Source organism: Mus pahari, chromosome 15, assembly GCF_900095145.1.
Source record: "Mus pahari chromosome 15, PAHARI_EIJ_v1.1, whole genome shotgun sequence".
NCBI classification, from domain to species: Eukaryota; Metazoa; Chordata; class Mammalia; order Rodentia; family Muridae; genus Mus; species Mus pahari.
The window spans coordinates 33,681,665-33,692,491 of NC_034604.1; positions in this window are offsets into that span (position 1 = coordinate 33,681,665).

The window sequence follows — 10,827 nt, forward strand, 5'->3', positions numbered from 1 at the left end:
ATTATATTAAAGGCAGGTTTATTGGGAAGCGGCTCACAGGCCTCAAGGACTGAGGGCAGGGAAGTCACCATGGGGATAATGGGAGGGGGAAGAGAAAAGGACAAAGGGCCTGATTTCAGAGAGAGAGAAAGGGAGAGAGACAGAGAGATGGAGAGGGAGGGAGGGAGGGAAAGGGAGGAGGGAGGGAAAGAGAGGAGGGAGGGAAAGAGAGGAGGGAGGGAGGGATCGAGTGCACCTCACACCAAAAAATGTCTGGATTATATATGAAAGAACCTCTGGGGGTGGTGGGGGTGGAGCTCAGTGCCTGGCTTGGAAAATTCCGGGTTGGGGGCAGGGTAGGCCAAGTAGGGACTAGGGGATCCCTGGAGGACCTAGAAGCCAGGTCTGCTTTGATATGTAAAGTATGCACCTCAGTCCTTTGAGCCCAGGGGTCAGAAACCAAACAAACTACTTCACCTGAAACCCTCCTCTTCACTTGTGCCCCTGATCAAGTTCCACTTTCTCCTGGTACTCATTTCCTTATCTGAAAAGTGGGAATAATCGTTATACCTATCTTATTGGGCATTTTTTTCTTGTAAGTTAAATTAGATGAACTGTGTATGTCCTGGCTGCCTTGAAACCCACACTTCAGACTACCTGGTTCTGAGCTCACACCCTCCCTACCCTCCTTTGAGAGATTGTGTCTTGTACTGCATAGCCCTGGCAAAGCAGGAATTTGAACTCTGGGATCCACCTGCCTCTGCCTCTTGGGTGCTGGATATAGCACATCACTATTATTCACTTGCCCCTGCCTAGGTTTCCTTACCAGAACTCTGATTCCTTAGTGGTTTTGGTTTTTGAGGTACTGTTGAACTAACTCGGGGTCACAAATCTGTATTCTCAATAAGTCAAGCTGTCCTTAAACCTGTCAAATTTATTACTATTATTACTATTATTATTATTATTATTATTATTATTATTATTATTATTACTTGGTTTTTCGAGACAGAGTTTCTCTATATAGCTCTGGCTGTCCTGGAACTCACTTTGTAGACCAGGCTGGCCTCGAACTCAGAAATCCGCCTGCCTCTGCCTCTGAGTGCTGAGATTAAAGGTGTTCGCCACCACGCCCTGCCGAAGCAAGTTCTCTTAAATCCAGGGTCCAATCTAAGCCAAGGAGACCAAGGTTTTGGACATTCTTTTGAGAGTTCTAATTTGCATCCAGAGAAAATGCCAAGAGGCCCGGGAGCCCCTGGGAATGTCCTTCAGGTGGTGATGGCTTTTACATACTGTCTGCTTCCAGCTCTTTCCTGATGCTCTGCTTGGACCCTTCTTTAGGGCTAGGGCCTTAGTCTCCGGTGCGGTGAGCTGGGCACCCCTTCCGAGTTCTTACACAGAACCGCTGTTCTGATCTTAAGTCTACAGGTGTGAAATAGTCCACCCACCCATCACTCATCCTTAAAACCTGTAAAGATGTAAGCATTCTGGGGTCAAGGATCCTATCGGAGATATTACTGTGATGCAGTGGAGCAGAGTGATGATCAGCACTTAGTAAAAAAATAATCATTAAGTGACCGAATGAACGAAATCTCAGGAGAGCAGTTGAGTGTTTTGTATTTTTGTATATTTTCCCCCTAGTCTTAAGCATCTGATTCTCATTACTTCTACAGCTCGGAAAATCTCTCTCTCTGCCTTGGCGTTTTATAAACCGTGTGTGCTCACATCGACATTTTAAACATAAATCTACAATACAGGTCGGGGGCTGGAAAATTTGAGGAAAGGGGATTGGTAGAAGAGGATTTAAAAAAAAGAAAGTACGCAGAGGTTCAAGATCCGTCAGGCACAGCTGTCCGATTGGGGAGGGGTGACCCTGGATGCTCCTCTGTGGAAGATGTAACAACCCTAAGAGGGGTTGGCCACTGTTCCCTCTCCTCCGACCTTAGAGGGGGGGCACGCCGCAGAGGAAGGGGTACAATCGTGTTCAGGAGCCCCAGGAGCAAGAGCTTGGCCATTCTTGTTCTGAGGCAGCGCCTAGGGGAGGCTGGATGTAGAGATTTGGGGTTAGCAGGGGGAACCCACAGGGAAGGGCTGGGGAGGGAGGGGCCTATGCTTGTCTCTTTAAGAGCCGAGTGCTGCCCCCGCCTCGCAGGCGCCCGGAGTCTCACAAAAGAACAGGATGTTGTTGATTTGTCACCAAACCACAGAGAGGAAATGATTGTAAATTTCCTTTAAACATCCCCACCGCGCTCCGGCCGCCCCCGCTTCCGCCTCCGCCGCCCCCGCCGGGCCCAGCGCAGCGGGGCCTCTGCGCTCCTGTGGCCGCTTCGGCTCCGGCTCTCCGGCCGGGGCTCCAGGCTCAGGCTCCTGCTAGCCCAGGAAGGAGCAACCCTCTGTGCTTGTGGGAGCAATCCCAGCCCAGGGTCCAGCTGCTAGCTGAGAAGCGTGAGGCATGCTCCCCCCCCCCCCAGCAGCTGCAGACAAGGATGGTCTGCAGTCCGTGTGGGCGCTCACGGCTGGTCGATCATTCATTGTTGCTTCTGTTGCTGGGTGCCCTGCCCAGGAAGCGCCACTCCTCCGAAGACTAACCAGGGGCTTTATTATCTAGGGAAACCGAGGCACACGTAGATGACTTGAGTTACCAGGTTCTTTCTCCCCACAACTGGTTTAGGTCATACAGAGCTTATGTGCGGTGGGGGGGGGGGCATTGTAGAATATGGTCCCAAGCCATGATGGCGATCCCAGTTGTCAAGTCAAAGTAGGGATACATAATCTGAGTTACTTCATGGGGATCACGACCTGCAAGCAGCTGGCAATCTCTTTAGGATCCACTTGGATTTCCGTGCGCCCCTGCCTATCTGCCACTTCACCCCCGCCAGTCCCGTGGTTCTTGTTGCCTTCAGCTTAAGATACCTGGAATTCTCTGATCAAGTTAGTGCACTGTGCCAAGCCAAATTGTTGCTTTTAATCTTTGCATTAAAACCAATAGGTAGATGCGATTAGTATGAGCTGGTGAGGAAGGTTCTAAGTTGAACTGGAGCAGCCTTTCAGCCCAGTCATTTTTAGCATTACATTCTGATAATTGGTGAGCCCTCTCTTTATTTAATACATTTGAATGTGGTAAGGTAGCTGCTGAGCTCTTTACAGGGGAAGTATTTGTTAGGTCTTTTGTCTCCGTAATCTCCAGGGGGACCTGTGTAAGTCCTTGTGCTTCTCTCTCAGAGCTGATGTGAGTGGTTCAGGTCCACAGACTGGAACTACTAGTTTCATGAAGCCCCCAGAGTGGTCATAGAGCCGACCTGAGTTGCTTGGGACATGGTATGGGACCTGAGCAATATAGTCATTCTCTCTCTCTCCCTTCCTATTCCCCCCCCCCGTGTGTGTGTGTGTGTGTGTGTGTGTGTTGATGGTTGATGTTGGGGGTTGAACCCTGGTCCCACAGATGCTAAGCCAGTGCTCTGTAACTCTACACCTAGCCTTCCACGCTACTTGAATGGAAAAATGAAGTCACCTGGTGCTAGACTTCGAAGGTCAAATAGGCCCTGAACTCAGCAGAACATGTTTGATTCCCAGCTCTAGGGGCAATGGCCAGAGTTGCTGAGTGGATGGGGATGTGACTTTGGGTAAATCACATAAATCAGTTATTGTTAGGTATTTGCCCCGTGCCTTGCTTTGTGTGGAACACTGTTTAAATTTTCTCATTTGATCCTAAGAGATGAACGGTTGACTCAGGGTACTGGGTGAGGTTATATGCCTCACAGTGCTGAAGCTGCCGTAAGACTTGTACCCCAAGATCCCCTGAGTGGCATAAGGAGGCCACCCAGGCTCTCTGGATCTCAGACTGCAGTTGCTTGCCTTCAATCACTGTGGAGAAGACAAGCGGGTCCTTGGTGCTGGTGGAGCTGCAGAGACGTTTTGCAGCCCGCCTTGGCTCCTGTGTGCTGCAGCTGTCTGTCGTTCTTCAGCTTCGAGCACATTTGTTGCTGGACCTCCGGAGTGGATCTCAGTGTTTCCACCTGTCCTTTTATAGGATGCCAGTCATGGAGGGAGTTCTGAGTGTTCACCGACAGCCACCAGAGTGTTGCCTTCCCAGATGTAGCATGAGAGGGTACCGGCCAGTGCCACTGGCACTCTCAGGGCAATGAGTAGGTAAGCCCAAAACCGGAGCAAAGCTACCAAGAGGCAAGGGTCTCCACCCTCCACTACTCAGTTCGAAGGAACTGGGAGGCAGAAGGCAGGTTATCTGATGGCTCCTAGTATCAGTTTCCTGGCTTATGAATAACTTTGGTCTTAGATGACCCTTCCAGTCATTATAAGAACGTTGAATCCTGCGTACTCACAGAGTTAACAGTTTTAATTTTTTTTTTGTTTTTGTTTTTTTGTTTTGTTTTTTTCGAGACAGGGTTTCTCTGTATAGCCCTGGCTGTCCTGGAACTCGCTTTGTTGACCAGGTTGGCCTCAAACTCAGAAATTCGCCTGCTTTTGCCTCCCAAGTGCTGGGATTAAAGGCGTGCGCCACCACGCCTGGTGCTTAAATTTTTAATAACTTAATTTTAATACATATTTTGTGTACATGTACACACACCTGCATGAGTTTCTGTGCATCACATGTATGTGGGTCAGATGGCTTCAGACCCCTTGGAACTGTAGTTCCAGGCCTCTGAGTTACACGATATGGGTGCTGGGACTCACACCTGAGTCCTCTGCAGAAGCCTGAGTTAATATTTATTAAACACCTTTAGAGAAAACAGCAGTCAATAGAACACAAGCCTGCTTGGAGGTTAACAAGATCCCCAAATTATGCATCTATGTACCATGTATACCAATATGCGCCGTGTCTCTGTATACGTACATCAGGGAAAGAGCATCCGGGTACTTTGGGTTATGATAAGAAAAGGAAAGTGAATGGAAGCTGCAGTATGTGTATATGGGAGGGGGAGTTAGTGCCTTCTGGGGTGGTCAGGAAGCCTCACTGATCAGCTGGAGTGGGAGAGCGCAGCACACAGAATCTAGGAAGAAGTTAGGTATGCAGTTGGGATGGAAATGGGAAAAGGCTGGGGCAGGGCTGGGCTGTACCTGCTCTGCAGAAGTCTGGCGCACCAACAGCTTTATGAAGAAGGAAGCTCAGAGAGGTTATGTGATTAGCCCATGGCCACGCAGCTAGTACAGTGGGTAGAGGAGGTGATATTTAGCAGTCTTAACTTCCTTCCCCTTCTGAGTTACAGTTATGCTGCCGGCACTCTCAAATGCTGTTCTGAACCGGCAAGCTTCTTCACGCTGTGAACTCTGCTTTCACAGACAAGCTGTGTTTAATTCATGATTTGGTTCTTCTGGTTTCTAGAGGATTAAGCATCACATTGACCAAGGAGATTGCTAGCCCAGGAGAAGTATGATTGATACCAGCTTAAGACTCAATTCCTTTCTGTGAATGGGATGCAAGTGTTACCTTTGATTCAGGAAAGCCCCGTGTTGTGTTATGGCAGAAGGGGGAGAAACACCTTTGGATTATTGTAAATAAGAGAAATGGGAGTACTGGGGTTGCCTGAATCCCTCAGCCCCCCGCCTTCATTTTAATTTTCCTAGGATATGCTCAACACAAGTGTGCTGTATTATACAGTGGTAATTAAAACACTTGGATTAGTGGACTGAGGTTTATAGGGCAAACAGGAGCCTCTCTTATTCACAGGCAGGAATCCAGATCACCACATGCTTGCATTTTCTTCCTGAAACCATCGCCTCCTCTGCTTAGATACCCTGCCTCCTTCCCTATTTCCATGTGCCTGCTCAGTCTGCTGTTTTAGCCCAGCTTGTGAGGACTGTAGACCAGTACTCCCCTATCAGGGAAAAGTGAGTCAGAATCCAGCAGGCTACACATGAGTGGCAGAGAGCAGGAGCAGCCAGGAGCAGAACTCGGGGCCAGGGTGAGCAGATGCCAAGCCTCTCCCAGCCTCTCTAGACAGCTGTCCACACGGTTGCTATGGGAAAGGGCAATGGGGGTCGCCTCTTCCAAAAGCAGACCACCCCAGAGCACCTTCCCAGATCTGATGCTATCATACTGTACTGTGTTTCACAACATTGTTTTCAACTATGACATCAAGGAATAAGGCAACAGAAACGGGGAAAAAAATGGTACCCAATTTACAGTCTAGATCCTAGAACAAGGAATAGTTGGAAATGGCTGATGAGAAATTTTTGACCAAATTAGTTTGTTTGGGGTCCAAGATAGTTATTGAGTGCTTATTATAGGACAGATGTTCCTTTTGTTTGTTTTGTTTTCAAGACAGGGTTTCTCTATGTAGCCCTGACTGTCCTGGAACTCACTCTGTTGACCAGGTTGACCTCAAACTCAGAAATTCGCCTGCCTCTGCCTCCCAAGTGCTGGGATTTAAGGAGTGTGCCACCACTACCCAGTGAGCGCTTATTATAGGACAGATGTTTTAAGTGTCCACGCATTGGAGAAGTAGAGTTGTGGTTACATATGCATACACCTTGTGGGTTTCTGTCTCTGCTTGGGTAAAGGAGGATTTGACTGGCAGTCTTTGTTATAGAGAACAGAAGAGGTATGCGTGGCTTAAATAGCGTTGGCCAGAGTGTAGTCTTGAGTTTGGGTTCTACAAGGTAGTCTTGTTAAAGCCAGACTGTCGTCGTGGTTGGAAGTCTTTATTGCTTGAGGGGAGCAATCTAGACACCCAGAAGGCAATCATTCCTTTCCAGGGCTGATCTCATCACCCGGGTGATGGTCTTGAAGTGTACTGTTCCTGGAATTCAAGGTTACTAAAGACAATGACTAGAGACCTCTGGCGCCTTTGGGGTTTGTTTTGAAAACACCGACAGATACCTCAGTGACTGCTTGTGTTTTTGCCTGCAGCACTGGAGGGGCCTGAAAAGGTTAGATAACCATTGTGTTTTAAATAGACACTCCGGAGTGACTCAAAACCCCTACCTGCCTACTGAGCAGATGACTGACTGGAAGTAAAGGAAACAGATACAAGAGGAAGAAAGAGATTCACTCTTTGTTTTCTTTCTTTCTTCTTCTTCTTTTTTTTAAAGATTTATTTATTGTTATATGTAAGTACACTGTAGCTGTCTTCAGACACAACAGAAGATGGTGTCAGATCTCATTACGGGTGGTTGTGAGACACTATGAGGTTGCTGGGATTTGAACTCAGGAGCTTTGGAAGAGCAGTCAGTGCTCTTAACCATTGAGCCATCTCACCAGCCCCCAAGAGGTGCACCCTTATCCAGCTTTTAATTAAATGTGGACCCAAGGACAGAGCCAGTGTTGCTCAGCAAAAGCAGCGTTTACAAGCCTGTTATAAAAAGCCTAGTGTGGTCCAGACTGACATGAGACCTTGAATCTGACATCTCCTGGTCATGTGACTCTTTCGTTTTGGAAATGTACTATTCTGAACTTTACTTTCCTCATAAAGGAATACAATGAAAAACAAATATATAAAGCACATACTTAATCACGACTGGGTGGAATGCTAACCTGTTACGCTTAGTAAGTGTTAATGACCGGGATGACCGAGGGCCGGAAGGATGTTGACAGGTGGAAAGAGTTATGGTTCCTGTTGCCTGCTCTTTTCTCCATATTGTTGGTTTGACCATATTCCAGGAAGGCAGTGGGAGTGCGCGGGATTCTCATGTAGCGTTTAGATGGGAGTGAATTCAGATGCTGGTTTGGGATGTGAGCTACTGGATGGAGTAAAGAGACGTTAAGTGTTTGAATTCATTCTTCAATATTATTTTCCACATGCTTTGTGTTTATTCAAATAGTCCACCACAAGCCCCTTGAGAGGCTGAGGCTGCCCACTTGACAAACAGGAAAACAGGGCACTGGATGTAAGAGTTCCCTGCCAAGGTCACCTCCACTCTCCTGAGGAGGTCTCCGCAGCCACCAGCAGTCAAGGAGGGGGCTTGGATTGATTGCAGGCGGGCAGCACAGGGAGGGTTCCTGTTCCCCAGGGATCTCAGAAGCAGGACCTCCTCCACCTGCAGGGTCCAGCGCTCTCCTACTCACTGTCCCAAGTGGACCATGATCCCCTCAAAGCTTTTGGACCTGCTCTGGGGTAAAGGGGAGGGGCTCATTAAGCATACAAGGGGAGAAGCAATAAAGGCAGGAAGAGAAGAGAAGAGAAGAGAAGAGAAGAGAAGAGAAGAGAAGAGAAGAGAAGAGAAGAGAAGAGTGTGGGATGGAGGGGCTGGGGATGTAGTTTAGTTAGAAGGATGCTGGCTAGGCACGCACAAAGCCTGGGTCTGATCCACAGCCCTGAGTATGCCAGGCACAGTGGCCCAGGCCTGCAATCCTGCAATCCAGCACAGGCTGTATATACACTCACAATGAAAAAAAGATGGTCCAAGGTGACAGACACGCTAGGTGAGCGTCCTCTGCTTCCCTGAGGGTGTGCAATTAAAACAAAACCAAAAATGTCAGGTTTAGTCACTTCTACTGAGTTTTTGTCTGCTTGCTCTTTTACTTCCTTCCTTCCTTCCTCCTTCCTTCCTCCCCCTCCCCCTCCTTCCTTCCTTTCTTCCTTTCTTTCTGGTTTAGTTTCTTGAGACAGAGTTTCTCTGTGCAGTAGCCCTGGCTATCCAGGACTCAGACATCCACCTGCCACTCTGTCTTCCCAGTGCTGGGATTAAGGCGTGCTTCACCACACCTGGCCTTGTTTGCTTATTTCTGAATGAATGAATTATTTTTTGAGATAGATTTTCCCTGTGTAGCCTTGGGTGGTCTAGGGCTTGATACATAGACTAAGCTAGCCTTGAACTAGTGCGGTTGAATTTGCTACTTTGTGAGTTCTTTTCTAACCCTTTATCCCCTAGCCCCCAGTTTCACCCCCTGTCTGTAGATAGGAGAGAAAGAAAGCTAGAGGGGAGAGAGACATAGAGATCTCTAAATCTAATTTCTTTCTTCCTGTTTCTTTGAGCACGACTTTGAACAAGATGCAGACAATCCCCGCACCAACCCCACCTATTGGGGCTCTAGCGTTTATATAACCCTCAGAAAAATTTCCGGAATCCCGAATGTGACACTACTGCAGAAACTATCTGCAGCTGGCAAAACCAGGCCTCTGCTAAAGCATGAGGTAAAACAGTCAACTGGTGCGGACAGTTCAAAGCAGCGCTATATCCCACCCCTGGGATTAAAATGAAAGCACTTTCTTATTTTGAAACCAAAATTCTAAAATTCTCGCCACAAACTATCAACTTTGGCACCGACCTTCACACCATCTATTACTCTAAGGCCATGACCAAAGCCCCAAGCTCTCCACCCCTAGAAGAATCTGACCCAGCGACTGACTGTCCTTCCCTTAAGGGAGGTTGCAGGGGTAGATGGTCTGGTCAGAGTGCACGTCCCCTTCTCACTGAGTGAACTCTCTCAGGTAGAGAAGAGATTGGGCTCCTATACTTCTAATCCCTCTGCCTTTATCAAAGAATTCCAGTATATCACTCAGTCGTACAGCTTGACTTTTCATGATATACACATGATACTTACTAACAATTTGCTTCTCGAGGAATGCAAGCGAGTTTNGGAACAGGCGAGAGCGCATGCAGACGAGATTCACCAAACAGAGCACATCCAATCGGAGNNGAGACAGAGCCTGACCTGGATCCTCAATGGAATTATAATTCCCTAGGTGGTACTCTAGCCAGGAATAGGTTTGTTACATGTCTTTTGGCGGGTCTGAGAAAAGCAGCCTTAAAGCCAGTAAATTTTGAAAAACTTCAAGAGGTTATCCAAGATAAACAGGCTTAGTGACTCACTTCTTTTCCCAGAGCTACCCCGACATAAAAGCTAAATTGGAGAGGGGACCCCTGACTCTACAGGCAGAAGTCCTGGTGCTGGCCTTCAAAGTGTACCATGGGAGAGATGACAGGGTTCGCAAGCAAAAGTATAATATGCTGGCAAGGGCTGTCTGACCAGCCCCAGCTGCCACCCCGAGCTCATGGTCCTCTACCCAGAGACCCCCGAGCACCTGTTACAGGTGCAGTTGACAGGGTCATTGAGCCAAAGCTTGCCCTAATCCTCGAAAGCCGAGGGGGCCATGCCCTAGGTGCCATCAAGAGGGACATTGGGCTGTTGATTGCTCCCATGTTACACAAAACAGGGGGCATCACTCCCAGATAACCCTCCAACCGATCTCCTAGGCTTGGCTATGGCCGACTGATGAGGCCCAGGCTCCTCTGACCCGACCACTGCCATCACGAACAGAAAGCTCAGGGTAGACATCGTGGTCTGTGGGCGGCCCATTTCTTTCCTCTTGGACACTGGAGCCACTTACTCGGTCCTAATGGAGTTTTGGGGGCCCACATCTCCCTCTCATTTTCCTATTGTTGGGGTAGGACAACCTTATTTCCCATATCAGACCCTACCTCTTAATTGCATTTTTAGGGGTGTACCTCTCACCCATTCCTTTTTGGTAGTGCCCACATGTCCTGTCCCCTTATTGGGAAGAGATCTCCTATCTAGGCTAGGAGCCTCTATCTCTTTTGCTCCCCATATTCGCCTGAACCCAAGCTCACCAGCGGTTCCTCTGCTCCTCCTTTTAGCCAACCTACTAACAATACCATGTCATTCCCTTTACCAGCCTCACAGGTAGATCCCTGAGTCTGGGACATCCAGAACCTCCCTGTTGCTAAATACCATTTGCCTGTTGTCACCCAGTTGTTCGACCCTACCAGGTATATTACCCAGGCTCAATACCTGCCCCCCGCCCAGAGCCTCAGGAGACTCAAGCCATTCATCTCTGACCTGTTGAGAAAGAAACTCCTTCGCCCTACCCCTTCTCCTTTAACACCCCTATACTGGCAGTAAAGAAACCCAATGGTGCCTATTGTTTATTC